Source organism: Dreissena polymorpha, chromosome 3 (assembly GCF_020536995.1).
Source record: "Dreissena polymorpha isolate Duluth1 chromosome 3, UMN_Dpol_1.0, whole genome shotgun sequence".
NCBI lineage: Eukaryota > Metazoa > Mollusca > Bivalvia > Myida > Dreissenidae > Dreissena > Dreissena polymorpha.
Window position 1 is genome coordinate 16,686,139 of NC_068357.1, and position 20,004 is coordinate 16,706,142.

The window sequence follows — 20,004 nt, forward strand, 5'->3', positions numbered from 1 at the left end:
ATCATTCTCAAAGTCAATCCATGCCTTTTGATCCTTGAGGAAGTCACGACCTAAAATGATCGATTGATTCAGCTTTTTGAATACATGAAAGGTCTGTGTAATTGTTAACCTACTTATTACCATAGGGATAACAATTTTACCCATGATTTTCATTTCTGTACCATCTACTGTCTGAGCAACTTTTATTTCAGAATTTTGTATTTCATATTCATTGTGCAGCCCACTTTTCCTATACATGTCATAAGTCAAGCATGAAATTGATGCTCCACTATCAAACATTGCAGCCACAGAAAATTTGCCTAGTCTTACGTCAATTAGGTTTCTTTCCTCCCCTAATGCGGAACATTTGCCAATTTTATGATTTTCTTCCCCTTTTTTCCCATCCCCAAAAGTGTGTGGGACAGGCGCGCGTCCCTATTGCCTAACATTATGTGTTCTTGCTATATGACCTATTGCGTGGCATTTATAACATCTGGCACCTCTATGCCTACAATCAATAGATACACGATTGTACCTACCACAATGTTCACATCGCCCCGCATGTCTTCTTCCTTCATGTGGTTGCCGCCGCTCAGGTGTGTCATACGCCTGCTTGAAGTTTGCATTTATTGTTTAGCTTAAGAGCTCCATAAAGACATATTTCTGCGTATTAAGTACCAAATATCCATTAAAAAAAGAAATCGGACGAGTTCGTTAACAAAATGCATTACGTATTTTTATAGTCCACTCGATGAAGTTGCTTAACCACATGATCAATGTATCCATTAATAGTGAATGTTAGCCATTGAATCGATTGAAACATAATCAAACAAACTCGGATTTCAAAATGGCGTTAACGGTTGTAATTCAATCGAGAACAGACCGTTTCAAGCGAAAACAGTCAGCTTTTGCTTACAAAATATTCAAATATTTCAGTCGCAATCATTCTACGGATTCGTCTCAAGTAGCAAAAGGGATTCTATAGATCATAACAATAGGAAAACAAAAAGTAATGCTTTCGAAAAAATATCGCTAAGTAAATATTCTTCTTCTTCTTCTTTTATAATAATGGCTATGTTCAATACTGATTCATTATGGCCATTCGTGGGGGGAGGGGGGTTAGAAAAAAATAGATTGATAGGTTACCCGAGTTACTCAATCCACCCAGGAAAATCCTATCAACCGTGATAAAAAAGCAGCAAAACCGAACACCTTAAGCCATTGAGACTTAAATATATACATATAGAGTCAAGTTACCATTACCAGATCATTACCCAAAGCGGATCACTTTGATGTTCACGACTTCGTATCGCGATAAATAGTTGTCATTTTTAGATGAAATTTTGCACACAGCATCTTCAAGGTCTGTTCTTTAAAACGCTTTGGTTGAGTCGTAATTGGACCTAATCTTTGTAAAACGTTTTGGTATATTTTGCTGACTTGTATATATGACTTTGTTGACTTCCGTCTCGTTTCCAAATCGAGGGTGAACATTTTTTGCGGTCACATGCTATAACTCTGTTGGAAAGTATGAAGTTTACGCATTAATTAAAAGTCCATTTTGTAGTCTTTCTGCCTGCAAAAGTCCATTTCAGTTTTGATTCGTGTTTAAGATTTTGCAACACCTTAAATGAAATGAAGAATTAGGGCAATAACGGATCAAGCGTGATAATATGCTTATTGATAATATATGACAATTTGGTGGGTGAGGGAGACGCTTTCCTACCGCGAGTATTGGGTTCTGCTGGAGCCTTTCCTTTGAGGTGACGTGGCGTGTCGGTTCGTACCTCGGATTCCTCGATAGCTGTGTCCGATTCATCATCGTCTGAGGCTGATTGAACCTCTTGAACAGATTTGGGTTCCTTTGGGGGCTCCGTGCTTTGTAGCGGTTGTTGAGTGTCAACACTGATGGCAAAATCTGCAGTGATTTTCCGGGAGCGTTGATCAATGCGGGAGTCAACGTCGGAGTTTCTGGAACCGCGCAATACACTATGCCAATCGGGGATCAAGTTCCTGATAACCTCGCCGTGAACAGATATTGCCGCCGGGAATAGCATCTTCACGTTCTTGCTGCCGTATTTGTCACGAGCCGCCTTGACATCAGGCCACAGATCTTTGTGTGCTTGACTTATCTCACGTGGATAGTCTCGCGATATTCCGAAGTATGTGTTTTTCAACAGTTTTGCACTGTCCATGATTTCATTGACATAGCGCAGGTCAGACAATGTAACAAGTATCGCCCGACCACGAGTGGTTCCTTGTGAACGGGCAACGAAGCGCCGGCCAATTCTCCTGGCTTCAACGTAACTGTGTAGAGCAAGATTCATATTGAGTTTGCTTGTCAGGAGCTCTCGGATCGTTTGGACATAATCCTCCGTACCAACAGACTAAGGTTGTTACGGAGGGAGCGGGCTTAAATGTCAACAATTTTGTACTCAAGGAGTCGTAGACGGGCCTCTGTGACGTCATGGATTGCTTTTGAGTGATAAAGACTATTATTTAAACAATCCAATTTGTAGTTCATAGCATAATTTGTTGATATCATGTCAAAAAGACAGTTTAACTTATGCTCCATGTTCATATTTTCGAACTGCGCACGGGATGTGGCGGAAAACTGGGGGTCACCTTGATGTGGGTGGGGTGAACACGGTATCGACGAGTCACTTGTAGCACGTCTCTATCGCTTTGAGTCTTGTGTTCTCCAATGACTTGAGCTAGCCAAAGGGGCATATTTACCTGTTTAGCGGTTTGCCATTATTAAATTCGAAGAAACAAGGTTTTATAAATAAAATAGCTGTCTTTTGTGACCTGCGATGTAAACAACGTCCACCATTACCCAAGGGAGCTTACTTCCTCGTGAAAACATGCGAAAGGTGTGTGGACGTTAGATGATGCTCTCATTATTCGTGGGATGGACATGCGAATTAACCGCACTGAAAACACGTGCGATCTGCAAAACCTTCAACTTTTCACTGGCTCCCCGTGATTTTACGTTGACCAGTATAGCTGTGTATTACCTGCAAACATTCTAGTATAGGAGTCTTATGTGAAATCGACTATAATAGTACTAGGCAAACTGACTCGAGCTTTAAATAACTAAGTTTAAACTGAACTCAATCACAATATATTCCTCTATATTCAAACTGAGCTTTAGTTTCATGGCGAAAAATAAGAGATTCATACACATGTTGACGCGAACATGTTTGCTTTTATCTCATTAAGTAGTAATACGTGTGTTTTGTAAAGCAGTGAGCCAAGTTTTGTAAAAATGTGTAATAAGCCGTCACAACAGGCTTTCTCAGTCTGTAAAACAAAGTTGTGTGAATGCAGCATTTTTTTATAATCCTTATAGAACTTAAAACGTATTTATTTCGTTTCATTTTCATGGAAAGTAACATAAATTCATACATTGTCATCACAAAAAGCTTGGTCCGTATTGTTTAGCATACTCAATTTAAAAGTATGTTGACAACAATTATTTAAAAATTGACAAAAAACAGGACAAATAGATAGTGCATATGTTTGCACAAAAACCTGCACTACGATCTTACCATATCCCCCGGTGTAAATGAGTCCTTACAAACAATACTATCAGAATTTGTCGCTTGAAATTGATGAAAAAGAGTGAAATAAACAACTTACCACTAAGAACTTATTCCAATGCAATCAGAAAGGGTTAGTATTCTGAAGTTATTCACATCTGTTCCGTGAAAGTAATCAGCGGAAGCCATTTGTCAAAGCGTCGTTGTTATTTTCCAAGTCACGTGATTACTACCCAACGCCGGTTGAAAGACGTTCATTGATTGGATAATTCTGTGCCTGGCTCTGTCGTTGTTATTCAATGCAAAGGCGAACGTGTGGGTTGGCGAACTTTTATGAAAGATTGTTTTTTTTTTCGTCGGAGATATTTTTGTCCTGTTGTTCACTGAAATTATTCCTGATTAAAAGGAAAATGCTTGTAAACTGGTAATAAAGAGTCTGTCTATCAATTTATGACAATAAGAGTACTGTACACTGTCATTAAACACGAAAGTAGCTATTTATTTATTTAATTAAGCCATCAAAATGATGTTAATTATTCACAATCTGTGCAGTTCCATTCAGTTCCATCTTTTGAATAGTTCTTCCATTTTGTTTCATTTTGCAAACCTTCACATTTTCTGTGCAACCATGAATTGCATGAATCACATTGAATCCACAATTTTCCATCTGCCCATTGACACTTTTTACAAATATCACTTTGCAAATTTGATGGTCCAGGTGGGGGTTCAGGCTCTAAATCTGCTTGGAGCGGCAGCATGGGTGATTTTACAGAGGCATCCATTGGTTCAAATGATTGTGTAGTTTGTTTCTTATGTGTTTTTGCTTTTTCAGAAGATTTAGACACTTTTATTTGCTTCCTATGAGCCATTGTTTTTGTAACATTAAAAGCACCTTTAACATCTCTGCACAACTGAGCAAATAAAACCAGAAAGTATTTTTTTTACAAGTTCATTATATATTGTGAAAATCTGTGCAGATGTAATAACCATTGAATCCACAATTTCTGATATAATCACATGTTCCTGAGTGAAAGAAAATTCTTCAGTGGTTTCTCCTTTCAATTTTTGAACAACCATATGTGAAAACTGCTCATATAAATTCTTTTCACAAAGTAGGTGCTCCAAACAATTATTATACATTGTTTTTCCATATTTTGTTAAATTTTCGTTCACAAGTTTTGAAAAACACAGCTCAGTTATATTCAAGAAAAAATTAAACATGCCATCTGTTACATAAGTTAGTCCATGCCTTTTATTTTGTTTCCTTTCAGTGTCAATCAGGGAGTCGGGTTCAGATATCATTTGTTGAAAATAATGTTCTTCTTCCTTGAATGAGTTAAGAAAAAGTAGTGTATGTCTAGCTTCCTTAAACGTTGTTTGTGATGCTTTACTATTAGAGAACATATTATATTTCAAAACCTGCACATACTTTTTTCTGAGCTTTGCCACACAGTATCCTGCAACATAGCGAATTCTAGACCTCGAAGCATCTGTAACCGTTCTTTTATAAATATTAATACTACTTTTCTTTAGTAACTGAACCCTCTGTTCCAATGCAAATTCTATTTTATATTCAAAAATCTTATAGCAAACAATTCTGTGTTCCTCTTCAAACACATTTTCAGTTCCGATGTTGAACAAAGTAAGGCAGCCCATGGTATATTGTAAACCAACACTGTACTCATACAGATTTTTATAAAATTTATTAAGGACACTCTCAGCAATAGGTTCAGTACCAATTCCATCTATACCTAGTTCTTTTGACACATTTTCCATTTTAACAAATATCCTCTTTATAAAAGTAAGCAGTCTGGGGTCTGCAGGGTCAAGTTGTGATATGATTGAATTGCACTTTTGTTGTAATGTACCAATTGGGTTTTTGAAAGAAATATCTTCAATCATTTTCATCATGTCAAAGTTTTCATTGATATCAAACTGTAGTACGTCTTGTTCGTCACTGTCAATAGATGCCAGAATGTCATTAAAATAATCATCAAGATCCGTTTCATAGCCATCTGTAGTGCTTGTAGTGTCTGCTTGAAAACTTGTATATGTAGCTGCCACTGGCATGTGCTCATGTTTATTACTGAAAAGTATGTAATACAAAATATTATTAATTAAACACTAATGACTCACTGACTTAAATTAAAATATTTATGATCTGATAATTATCTACATTAACCCTTACAATGCGGGAACCAAATTTTTAAGGCCTTTGCAAACAGTTTGGATCCAGATGATACGTCACAGAACGCGGCGTCTCATCAGGATCCAAACTGTTTGCTATTCTAATAGGTTTTTTTGAAAACAAATAAAAGAAAATGCTAATTTTAAGGGTTAAAATGTGTAAATGGTCATAAGACCAATACATTTTGAGAAATTTCATATTTTTCATAATGTTTTCCGATGAAAACTGATGTTAATAAGACATCCAAATAGCATTTTATTAAGAGGTAAAAACTGATAGTTTTTAATAAAGATGTATGCTTTCACTTAATGAGAAAACTAGACTGAAACTATTAACTTATGAACACAACATATCTTAATTACTAAAAAAAACACTTTACCAGAACATCAATATATGTTTCAAAAGGTAACATCACGTTCGTAGATAAATATCTGTATTTTTTCTTCTTAACAGAACTAGCAAGTTGTAATACATTAAGTGATCTATTTTTTTTAAGAGATTAATAAATGTATGATAACATCTATAAACCTAACATGTAGCAGTTAATGAAAATTTTCTTTTACAACCAACATCATGGCTTTCTGTGTACTGTTGCATCCAATTGCTTGAATACTTGTAGAATATGGTTGTACAATTAATGCAGAAATACTTAAAATTCTTTGCATGTTAATATTATACTCAACATAATCTGCCATTGTTATAATCATTTATTTTTGTTGAAATTGATGAAATTATTGCCATCAATTAAATTTATCAGAGTTAAATATATTAGAAATTTAAAAACGACTGCATTACTTAAATTAAACATGATGTTACTTTTTGAAGGCATTAACCAAGTATATCATAAATGAATTGCTGATTTGTTGAAAGGTCTTCGCATGCAATAAAAAAAACACAAGTTTTTATAATTTATTGCTTGCTATCATCTACAGTCAAACCTGTGTTAGTGTAACCGGACCGGGGGAAATCTATGCCCTTGTTATTAATGGCACAACATATCTCGCTTTCTGCGTTTACTCTTTTATTTATTTATAGTTCACATAATTTTCAACAAATTCCATCTTCCTATATTGCATTCTTAAGCATTCCTTATTAACTCTATTAAATTCTTATCAGATCTTATTTAACAAATTCCATCCTTCTATTTCCAACTGTCTCTCTAACTTGTAACTTACTTTCTAACTTTTTTTACTGACCTCTACTTCCTTCCTTCATAACTAACCTGTCACTCTATTGAAACCCTTTCATCCCTAGAACCAAGTCACACCCACACATCTCACTGTCCAATCCTATCTCTCATTCATTCATCGATGATACAGATCCTTAATGCCAAGTCACACCCACACATCTCACTGACCAATCATATCTATCTCTCATCCAACATACAGTACTTTACTTCCTTACTTATATAAGACTGTAAATAATTAGCACCTAGTCTAAGAATCTTTAGTCACAGTCATTATTTATAGCTAGAGCTGATAAGCATACAGTCCGCATATTGAGTGTGAATTTAACATGATAAGACTTCCAAGACTGTAACTAACACAATGTAATCAATATCAAGTTAAACATGTGGTTCCAAGTAACCTTCTGCTGCAATTCAGTAGACAAAGAAATCATATTCAAACATATTCACAGAAATCAATATCTTTAAAACTGTAACTATTGTATTGTATGAATTTATAATGTACTCAATCGAAAATCAAATAATAATATAATAATATTGGTAACTCTGTGACACATCCTCACTCTCCCAAACAACTTTCTCCGCAAATTAACAAAGCAAAGTTATATGAAAAACACAATTATTCAAAGTAAATTACATAAACAAATCAATGTTTAATATACAAACATACTCACAAAAGTTATTTCTTGAATTTCATCCGAGTGATAATCGCGACTTCAGGCTCCTATTATGGGGTAACGGGGCCAATACGGGCCAGTTAGCGTACCTTCGGCGACACTTTCACCGGAAGCGGTGGCACTGAGACGCCACATTGCACTTTTGGCATGCGTGGCCCATCGGGCCAAACAAGTCTGCCAAGTTTCGTCGCTCTGGGTCACCTACTCCGAGAGATAATCGCAACTTCAGGCTCCTATTATGGGGTAACGGGGCCAATACGGGCCAGTTAGCGTACCTTCGGCGACACTTTCACCGGAAGCGGTGGCACTGAGACGCCACATTTCACTTTTGGCATGCGTGGCCCATCGGGCAAAACAAGTCTGCCAAGTTTTCGTCGCTCTGGGTCACCTACTCCGAGAGATAATCGCGACTTCAGGCTCCTATTATGGGGGTAACGGGGCCAATACGGGCCAGTTAGCGTACCTTCGGCGACACTTTCACCGGAAGCGGTGGCACTGAGACGCCACATTGCACTTTTGGCATGCGTGGCACATCGGGCCAAACAAGTCTGCCAAGTTTCGTCGCTCTGGGTCACCTACTCCGAGAGATAATCGCGACTTCAGGCTCCTATTATGGGGTAACGGGGCCAATACGGGCCAGTTAGCGTACCTTCGGCGACACTTTCACCGGAAGCGGTGGCACTGAGACGCCACATTGCACTTTTGGCATGCGTGGCCCATCGGGCCAAACAAGTCTGCCAAGTTTCGTCGCTCTGGGTCACCTACTCCGAGAGATAATCGCGACTTCAGGCTCCTATTATGGGGTAACGGGGCCAATACGGGCCAGTTAGCGTACCTTCGGCGACACTTTCACCGGAAGCGGTGGCACTGAGACGCCACATTGCACTTTTGGCATGCGTGGCCCATCGGGCCAAACAAGTCTGCCAAGTTTCGTCGCTCTGGGTCACCTACTCCGAGAGATAATCGCGACTTCAGGCTCCTATTATGGGGTAACGGGGCCAATACGGGCCAGTTAGCGTACCTTCGGCGACACTTTCACCGGAAGCGGTGGCACTGAGACGCCACATTGCACTTTTGGCATGCGTGGCCCATCGGGCCAAACAAGTCTGCCAAGTTTCGTCGCTCTGGGTCACCTACTCCGAGAGATAATCGCGACTTCAGGCTCCTATTATGGGGTAACGGGGCCAATACGGGCCAGTTAGCATACCTTCGGCGACACTTTCACCGGAAGCGGTGGCACTGAGACGCCACATTGCACTTTTGGCATGCGTGGCCCATCGGGCCAAACAAGTCTGCCAAGTTTCGTCGCTCTGGGTCACCTACTCCGAGAGATAATCGCGACTTCAGGCTCCTATTATGGGGTAACGGGCCAATACGGGCCAGTTAGCGTACCTTCGGCGACACTTTCACCGGAAGCGGTGGCACTGAGACGCCACATTGCACTTTTGGCATGCGTGGCCCATCGGGCCAAACAAGTCTGCCAAGTTTCGTCGCTCTGGTCACCTACTCCGAGAGATAATCGCGACTTCAGGCTCCTATTATGGGGTAACGGGGCCAATACGGGCCAGTTAGCGTACCTTCGGCGACAACTTTCACCGGAAGCGGTGGCACTGAGACGCCACATTGCACTTTTGGCATGCGTGGCCCATCGGGCCAAACAAGTCTGCCAAGTTTCGTCGCTCTGGGTCACCTACTCCGAGAGATAATCGCGACTTCAGGCTCCTATTATGGGGTAACGGGGCCAATACGGGCCAGTTAGCGTACCTTCGGCGACACTTTCACCGGAAGCGGTGGCACTGAGACGCCACATTGCACTTTTGGCATGCGTGGCCCATTGGGCCAAACAAGTCTGCCAAGTTTCGTCGCTCTGGGTCACCTACTCCGAGAGATAATCGCGACTTCAGGCTCCTATTATGGGGTAACGGGGCCAATACGGGCCAGTTAGCGTACCTTCGGCGACACTTTCAGCGGAAGCGGTGGCACTGAGACGCCACATTTGCACTTTTGGCATGCGTGGCCCATCGGGCCAAACAAGTCCTGCCAAGTTTCGTCGCTCTGGGTCACCTACTCCGAGAGATAATCGCGACTTCAGGCTCCTATTATGGGGTAACGGGGCCAATACGGGCCAGTTAGCGTACCTTCGGCGACACTTTCACCGGAAGCGGTGGCACTGAGACGCCACATTGCACTTTTGGCATGCGTGGCCCATCGGGCCAAACAAGTCTGCCAAGTTTCGTCGCTCTGGGTCACCTACTCCGAGAGATAATCGCGACTTCAGGCTCCTATTATGGGGTAACGGGCCAATACGGGCCAGTTAGCGTACCTCGGCGACACTTTCACCGGAAGCGGTGGCACTGAGACGCCACATTGCACTTTTGGCATGCGTGGCCTATCGGGCCAAACAAGTCTGCCAAGTTTCGTCGCTCTGGGTCACCTACTCCGAGAGATAATCGCGACTTCAGGCTCCTATTATGGGGTAACGGGGCCAATACGGGCCAGTTAGCGTACCTTCGGCGACACTTTCACCGGAAGCGGTGGCACTGAGACGCCACATTGCACTTTTGGCATGCGTGGCCCATCGGGCCAAACAAGTCTGCCAAGTTTCGTCGCTCTGGGTCACCTACTCCGAGAGATAATCGCGACTTCAGGCTCCTATTATGGGGTAACGGGGCCAATACGGGCCAGTTAGCGTACCTTCGGCGACACTTTCACCGGAAGCGGTGGCACTGAGACGCCACATTGCACTTTTGGCATGCGTGGCCCATCGGGCCAAACAAGTCTGCCAAGTTTCGTCGCTCTGGGGTCACCTACTCCGAGAGATAATCGCGACTTCAGGCTCCTATTATGGGGTAACGGGGCCAATACGGGCCAGTTAGCGTACCTTCGGCGACACTTTCACCGGCAGCGGTGGCACTGAGACGCCACATTGCACTTTTGGCATGCGTGGCCCATCGGGCCAAACAAGTCTGCCAAGTTTCGTCGCTCTGGGTCACCTACTCCGAGAGAGTAATCGCGACTTCAGGCTCCTATTATGGGGTAACGGGCCAATACGGGCCAGTTAGCGTACCTTCGGCGACACTTTCACCGGAAGCTGGTGGCACTGAGACGCCACATTGCACTTTGGCATGCGTGGCCCATCGGGCCAAACAAGTCTGCCAAGTTTCGTCGCTCTGGGTCACCTACTCCGAGAGATAATCGCGACTTCAGGCTCTATTATGGGGTAACGGGGCCAATACGGGCCAGTTAGCGTACCTTCGGCGACACTTTCACCGGAAGCGGGTGGCACTGAGACGCCACATTGCACTTTTGGCATGCGTGGCCCATCGGGCCAAACAAGTCTGCCAAGTTCGTCGCACTGGGTCACCTACTCCGAGAGATAATCGCGACTTCAGGCTCCTATTATGGGGTAACGGGGCCAATACGGGCCAGTTAGCGTACCTTCGGCGACACTTTTCACCGGAAGCGGTGGCACTGAGACGCCACATTGCACTTTGGCATGCGTGGCCCATCGGGCCAAACAAGTCTGCAAAGTTTCGTCGCTCTGGGTCACCTACTCCGAGAGATATCGCGACTTCAGGCTCCTATTATGGGGTAACGGGGCCAATACGGGCCAGTTAGCGTACCTTCGGCGACACTTTCACCGGAAGCGGTGGCACTGAGACGCCACATTGCACTTTTGGCATGCGTGGCCCATCGAGCCAAACAAGTCTGCCAAGTTTCGTCGCTCTGGGGTCACCTACTCCGAGAGATAATCGCGACTTCAGGCTCCTATTAATGGGGGTAACGGGGCCAATACGGGCCAGTTAGCGTACCTTCGGCGACACTTTCACCGGAAAGCGGTGGCACTGAGACGCCACATTGCACTTTTGGCATGCGTGGCCCATCGGGCCAAACAAGTCTGCCAAGTTTCGTCGCTCTGGGTCACCTACTCCGAGAGATAATCGCGACTTCAGGCTCCTATTATGGGGTAACGGGGCCAATACGGGCCAGTTAGCGTACCTTCGGCGACACTTTTCACCGGAAGCGGTGGCACTGAGACGCCACATTGCACTTTTGGCATGCGTGGCCCATCGGGCCAAAACAAGTCTGCCAAGTTTTCGTCGCTCTGGGTCACCTACTCCGAGAGATAATCGCGACTTCAGGCTCCTATTATGGGGTAACGGGGCCAATACGGGCCAGTTAGCGTACCGTCGGCGACACTTTACACCGGAAGCGGTGGCACTGAGACGCCACATTGCACTTTTGGCATGCGTGGCCCATCGGGCCAAACAAGGTCTGCCAAGTTCGTCGCTCTGGGTCACCTACTCCGAGAGATAATCGCGACTTCAGGCTCCTATTATGGGGTAACGGGGCCAATACGGGCCAGTTAGCGTACCTTCGGCGACACTTTCACCGGAAGCGGTGGCACTGAGACGCCACATTGCACTTTTGGCATGCGTGGCACATCGGGCCAAACAAGTCCTGCCAAGTTTCGTCGCTCTGGGTCACCTACTCCGAGAGATAATCGCGACTTCAGGCTCCTATTATGGGGTAACGGGGCCAATACGGGCCAGTTAGCGTACCTTCGGCGACACTTTCACCGGTAGCGGTGGCACTGAGACGCCACATTGCACTTTTGGCATGCGTGGCCCATCGGGCCCAAACAAGTCTGCCCAAGTTTCGTCGCTCTGGGGTCACCTACTCTCGAGAGATAATCGCGACTTCAGGCTCCTATTATGGGGTAACGGTGCCAATACGGGCCAGTTAGCGTACCTTCGGCGACACTTTCCACCGGAAGCGGTGGCACTGAGACGCCACATTGCACTTTTGGCATGCGTGGCCCATCGGGCCAAACAAGTCTGCCAAGTTTCGTCGCTCTGGGTCACCTACTCCGAGAGATAATCGCGACTTCAGGCTCCTATTATGGGGTAACGGGGCCAATACGGGCCAGTTAGCGTACCTTCGGCGACACTTTTCACCGGAAGCGGTGGCACTGAGACGCCACATTGCACTTTTGGCATGCGTGGCCCATCGGGCCAAACAAGTCTGCCAAGTTTCGTCGCTCTGGGTCACCTACTCCGAGAGATAATCGCGACTTCAGGCTCTATTATGGGGGTAACGGGGCCAATACGGGCCAGTTAGCGTACCTTCGGCGACACTTTCACCGGAAGCGGTGGCACTGAGACGCCACATTGCACTTTTGGCATGCGTGGCCCATCGGGCCAAACAAGTCTGCCAAGTTTCGTCGCTCTGGGTCACCTACTCCGAGAGATAATCGCGACTTCAGGCTCCTATTATGGGGTAACGGGGCCAATACGGGCCAGTTAGCGTACCTTCGGCGACACTTTCACCGGAAGCGGTGGCACTGAGACGCCACATTGCACTTTTGGCATGCGTGGCCCATCGGGCCAAACAAGTCTGCCAAGTTTCGTCGCTCTGGGTCACCTACTCCGAGAGATAATCGCGACTTCAGGCTCCTATTATGGGGTAACGGGGCCAATACGGGCCAGTTAGCGTACCTTCGGCGACACTTTCACCGGAAGCGGTGGCACTGAGACGCCACATTGCACTTTTGGCATGCGTGGCCCATCGGGCCAAACAAGTCTGCCAAGTTTCGTCGCTCTGGGTCACCTACTCCGAGAGATAATCGCGACTTCAGGCTCCTATTATGGGGTAACGGGGCCAATACGGGCCAGTTAGCGTACCTTCGGCGACACTTTCACCGGAAGCGGTGGCACTGAGACGCCACATTGCACTTTTGGCATGCGTGGCCCATCGGGCCAAACAAGTCTGCCAAGTTTCGTCGCTCTGGGTCACCTACTCCGAGAGATAATCGCGACTTCAGGCTCCTATTATGGGGTAACGGGGCCAATACGGGCCAGTTAGCGTACCTTCGGCGACACTTTCACCGGAAGCGGTGGCACTGAGACGCCACATTGCACTTTTGGCATGCGTGGCCCATCGGGCCAAACAAGTCTGCCAAGTTTCGTCGCTCTGGGTCACCTACTCCGAGAGATAATCGCGACTTCAGGCTCCTATTATGGGGTAACGGGGCCAATACGGGCCAGTTAGCGTACCTTCGGCGACACTTTCACCGGAAGCGGTGGCACTGAGACGCCACATTGCACTTTTGGCATGCGTGGCCCATCGGGCCAAACAAGTCTGCCAAGTTTCGTCGCTCTGGGTCACCTACTCCGAGAGATAATCGCGACTTCAGGCTCCTATTATGGGGTAACGGGGCCAATACGGGCCAGTTAGCGTACCTTCGGCGACACTTTCACCGGAAGCGGTGGCACTGAGACGCCACATTGCACTTTTGGCATGCGTGGCCCATCGGGCCAAACAAGTCTGCCAAGTTTCGTCGCTCTGGGTCACCTACTCCGAGAGATAATCGCGACTTCAGGCTCCTATTATGGGGTAACGGGGCCAATACGGGCCAGTTAGCGTACCTTCGGCGACACTTTCACCGGAAGCGGTGGCACTGAGACGCCACATTGCACTTTTGGCATGCGTGGCCCATCGGGCCAAACAAGTCTGCCAAGTTTCGTCGCTCTGGGTCACCTACTCCGAGAGATAATCGCGACTTCAGGCTCCTATTATGGGGTAACGGGGCCAATACGGGCCAGTTAGCGTACCTTCGGCGACACTTTCACCGGAAGCGGTGGCACTGAGACGCCACATTGCACTTTTGGCATGCGTGGCCCATCGGGCCAAACAAGTCTGCCAAGTTTCGTCGCTCTGGGTCACCTACTCCGAGAGATAATCGCGACTTCAGGCTCCTATTATGGGGTAACGGGGCCAATACGGGCCAGTTAGCGTACCTTCGGCGACACTTTCACCGGAAGCGGTGGCACTGAGACGCCACATTGCACTTTTGGCATGCGTGGCCCATCGGGCCAAACAAGTCTGCCAAGTTTCGTCGCTCTGGGTCACCTACTCCGAGAGATAATCGCGACTTCAGGCTCCTATTATGGGGTAACGGGGCCAATACGGGCCAGTTAGCGTACCTTCGGCGACACTTTCACCGGAAGCGGTGGCACTGAGACGCCACATTGCACTTTTGGCATGCGTGGCCCATCGGGCCAAACAAGTCTGCCAAGTTTCGTCGCTCTGGGTCACCTACTCCGAGAGATAATCGCGACTTCAGGCTCCTATTATGGGGTAACGGGGCCAATACGGGCCAGTTAGCGTACCTTCGGCGACACTTTCACCGGAAGCGGTGGCACTGAGACGCCACATTGCACTTTTGGCATGCGTGGCCCATCGGGCCAAACAAGTCTGCCAAGTTTCGTCGCTCTGGGTCACCTACTCCGAGAGATAATCGCGACTTCAGGCTCCTATTATGGGGTAACGGGGCCAATACGGGCCAGTTAGCGTACCTTCGGCGACACTTTCACCGGAAGCGGTGGCACTGAGACGCCACATTGCACTTTTGGCATGCGTGGCCCATCGGGCCAAACAAGTCTGCCAAGTTTCGTCGCTCTGGGTCACCTACTCCGAGAGATAATCGCGACTTCAGGCTCCTATTATGGGGTAACGGGGCCAATACGGGCCAGTTAGCGTACCTTCGGCGACACTTTCACCGGAAGCGGTGGCACTGAGACGCCACATTGCACTTTTGGCATGCGTGGCCCATCGGGCCAAACAAGTCTGCCAAGTTTCGTCGCTCTGGGTCACCTACTCCGAGAGATAATCGCGACTTCAGGCTCCTATTATGGGGTAACGGGGCCAATACGGGCCAGTTAGCGTACCTTCGGCGACACTTTCACCGGAAGCGGTGGCACTGAGACGCCACATTGCACTTTTGGCATGCGTGGCCCATCGGGCCAAACAAGTCTGCCAAGTTTCGTCGCTCTGGGTCACCTACTCCGAGAGATAATCGCGACTTCAGGCTCCTATTATGGGGTAACGGGGCCAATACGGGCCAGTTAGCGTACCTTCGGCGACACTTTCACCGGAAGCGGTGGCACTGAGACGCCACATTGCACTTTTGGCATGCGTGGCCCATCGGGCCAAACAAGTCTGCCAAGTTTCGTCGCTCTGGGTCACCTACTCCGAGAGATAATCGCGACTTCAGGCTCCTATTATGGGGTAACGGGGCCAATACGGGCCAGTTAGCGTACCTTCGGCGACACTTTCACCGGAAGCGGTGGCACTGAGACGCCACATTGCACTTTTGGCATGCGTGGCCCATCGGGCCAAACAAGTCTGCCAAGTTTCGTCGCTCTGGGTCACCTACTCCGAGAGATAATCGCGACTTCAGGCTCCTATTATGGGGTAACGGGGCCAATACGGGCCAGTTAGCGTACCTTCGGCGACACTTTCACCGGAAGCGGTGGCACTGAGACGCCACATTGCACTTTTGGCATGCGTGGCCCATCGGGCCAAACAAGTCTGCCAAGTTTCGTCGCTCTGGGTCACCTACTCCGAGAGATAATCGCGACTTCAGGCTCCTATTATGGGGTAACGGGGCCAATACGGGCCAGTTAGCGTACCTTCGGCGACACTTTCACCGGAAGCGGTGGCACTGAGACGCCACATTGCACTTTTGGCATGCGTGGCCCATCGGGCCAAACAAGTCTGCCAAGTTTCGTCGCTCTGGGTCACCTACTCCGAGAGATAATCGCGACTTCAGGCTCCTATTATGGGGTAACGGGGCCAATACGGGCCAGTTAGCGTACCTTCGGCGACACTTTCACCGGAAGCGGTGGCACTGAGACGCCACATTGCACTTTTGGCATGCGTGGGGCAAGGCCAAGTTTCGTCGGGGTCACCTACTCCGAGAGATAATCGCGACTTCAGGCTCCTATTATGGGAACGGGGCCAAACGGGCCAGGCGTACCTTCGACACTACCGGAAGCGGTGGCACTGAGACGCCACATTGCACTTTTGGCATGCGTGGCCCATCGGGCCAAACAAGTCTGCCAAGTTTCGTCGCTCTGGGTCACCTACTCCGAGAGATAATCGCGACTTCAGGCTCCTATTATGGGGTAACGGGGCCAATACGGGCCAGTTAGCGTACCTTCGGCGACACTTTCACCGGAAGCGGTGGCACTGAGACGCCACATTGCACTTTTGGCATGCGTGGCCCATCGGGCCAAACAAGTCTGCCAAGTTTCGTCGCTCTGGGTCACCTACTCCGAGAGATAATCGCGACTTCAGGCTCCTATTATGGGGTAACGGGGCCAATACGGGCCAGTTAGCGTACCTTCGGCGACACTTTCACCGGAAGCGGTGGCACTGAGACGCCACATTGCACTTTTGGCATGCGTGGCCCATCGGGCCAAACAAGTCTGCCAAGTTTCGTCGCTCTGGGTCACCTACTCCGAGAGATAATCGCGACTTCAGGCTCCTATTATGGGGTAACGGGGCCAATACGGGCCAGTTAGCGTACCTTCGGCGACACTTTCACCGGAAGCGGTGGCACTGAGACGCCACATTGCACTTTTGGCATGCGTGGCCCATCGGGCCAAACAAGTCTGCCAAGTTTCGTCGCTCTGGGTCACCTACTCCGAGAGATAATCGCGACTTCAGGCTCCTATTATGGGGTAACGGGGCCAATACGGGCCAGTTAGCGTACCTTCGGCGACACTTTCACCGGAAGCGGTGGCACTGAGACGCCACATTGCACTTTTGGCATGCGTGGCCCATCGGGCCAAACAAGTCTGCCAAGTTTCGTCGCTCTGGGTCACCTACTCCGAGAGATAATCGCGACTTCAGGCTCCTATTATGGGGTAACGGGGCCAATACGGGCCAGTTAGCGTACCTTCGGCGACACTTTCACCGGAAGCGGTGGCACTGAGACGCCACATTGCACTTTTGGCATGCGTGGCCCATCGGGCCAAACAAGTCTGCCAAGTTTCGTCGCTCTGGGTCACCTACTCCGAGAGATAATCGCGACTTCAGGCTCCTATTATGGGGTAACGGGGCCAATACGGGCCAGTTAGCGTACCTTCGGCGACACTTTCACCGGAAGCGGTGGCACTGAGACGCCACATTGCACTTTTGGCATGCGTGGCCCATCGGGCCAAACAAGTCTGCCAAGTTTCGTCGCTCTGGGTCACCTACTCCGAGAGATAATCGCGACTTCAGGCTCCTATTATGGGGTAACGGGGCCAATACGGGCCAGTTAGCGTACCTTCGGCGACACTTTCACCGGAAGCGGTGGCACTGAGACGCCACATTGCACTTTTGGCATGCGTGGCCCATCGGGCCAAACAAGTCTGCCAAGTTTCGTCGCTCTGGGTCACCTACTCCGAGAGATAATCGCGACTTCAGGCTCCTATTATGGGGTAACGGGGCCAATACGGGCCAGTTAGCGTACCTTCGGCGACACTTTCACCGGAAGCGGTGGCACTGAGACGCCACATTGCACTTTTGGCATGCGTGGCCCATCGGGCCAAACAAGTCTGCCAAGTTTCGTCGCTCTGGGTCACCTACTCCGAGAGATAATCGCGACTTCAGGCTCCTATTATGGGGTAACGGGGCCAATACGGGCCAGTTAGCGTACCTTCGGCGACACTTTCACCGGAAGCGGTGGCACTGAGACGCCACATTGCACTTTTGGCATGCGTGGCCCATCGGGCCAAACAAGTCTGCCAAGTTTCGTCGCTCTGGGTCACCTACTCCGAGAGATAATCGCGACTTCAGGCTCCTATTATGGGGTAACGGGGCCAATACGGGCCAGTTAGCGTACCTTCGGCGACACTTTCACCGGAAGCGGTGGCACTGAGACGCCACATTGCACTTTTGGCATGCGTGGCCCATCGGGCCAAACAAGTCTGCCAAGTTTCGTCGCTCTGGGTCACCTACTCCGAGAGATAATCGCGACTTCAGGCTCCTATTATGGGGTAACGGGGCCAATACGGGCCAGTTAGCGTACCTTCGGCGACACTTTCACCGGAAGCGGTGGCACTGAGACGCCACATTGCACTTTTGGCATGCGTGGCCCATCGGGCCAAACAAGTCTGCCAAGTTTCGTCGCTCTGGGTCACCTACTCCGAGAGATAATCGCGACTTCAGGCTCCTATTATGGGGTAACGGGGCCAATACGGGCCAGTTAGCGTACCTTCGGCGACACTTTCACCGGAAGCGGTGGCACTGAGACGCCACATTGCACTTTTGGCATGCGTGGCCCATCGGGCCAAACAAGTCTGCCAAGTTTCGTCGCTCTGGGTCACCTACTCCGAGAGATAATCGCGACTTCAGGCTCCTATTATGGGGTAACGGGGCCAATACGGGCCAGTTAGCGTACCTTCGGCGACACTTTCACCGGAAGCGGTGGCACTGAGACGCCACATTGCACTTTTGGCATGCGTGGCCCATCGGGCCAAACAAGTCTGCCAAGTTTCGTCGCTCTGGGTCACCTACTCCGAGAGATAATCGCGACTTCAGGCTCCTATTATGGGGTAACGGGGCCAATACGGGCCAGTTAGCGTACCTTCGGCGACACTTTCACCGGAAGCGGTGGCACTGAGACGCCACATTGCACTTTTGGCATGCGTGGCCCATCGGGCCAAACAAGTCTGCCAAGTTTCGTCGCTCTGGGTCACCTACTCCGAGAGATAATCGCGACTTCAGGCTCCTATTATGGGGTAACGGGGCCAATACGGGCCAGTTAGCGTACCTTCGGCGACACTTTCACCGGAAGCGGTGGCACTGAGACGCCACATTGCACTTTTGGCATGCGTGGCCCATCGGGCCAAACAAGTCTGCCAAGTTTCGTCGCTCTGGGTCACCTACTCCGAGAGATAATCGCGACTTCAGGCTCCTATTATGGGGTAACGGGGCCAATACGGGCCAGTTAGCGTACCTTCGGCGACACTTTCACCGGAAGCGGTGGCACTGAGACGCCACATTGCACTTTTGGCATGCGTGGCCCATCGGGCCAAACAAGTCTGCCAAGTTTCGTCGCTCTGGGTCACCTACTCCGAGAGATAATCGCGACTTCAGGCTCCTATTATGGGGTAACGGGGCCAATACGGGCCAGTTAGCGTACCTTCGGCGACACTTTCACCGGAAGCGGTGGCACTGAGACGCCACATTGCACTTTTGGCATGCGTGGCCCATCGGGCCAAACAAGTCTGCCAAGTTTCGTCGCTCTGGGTCACCTACTCCGAGAGATAATCGCGACTTCAGGCTCCTATTATGGGGTAACGGGGCCAATACGGGCCAGTTAGCGTACCTTCGGCGACACTTTCACCGGAAGCGGTGGCACTGAGACGCCACATTGCACTTTTGGCATGCGTGGCCCATCGGGCCAAACAAGTCTGCCAAGTTTCGTCGCTCTGGGTCACCTACTCCGAGAGATAATCGCGACTTCAGGCTCCTATTATGGGGTAACGGGGCCAATACGGGCCAGTTAGCGTACCTTCGGCGACACTTTCACCGGAAGCGGTGGCACTGAGACGCCACAATTGCACTTTTGGCATACTCCGCGTGGCCCTATCGGGG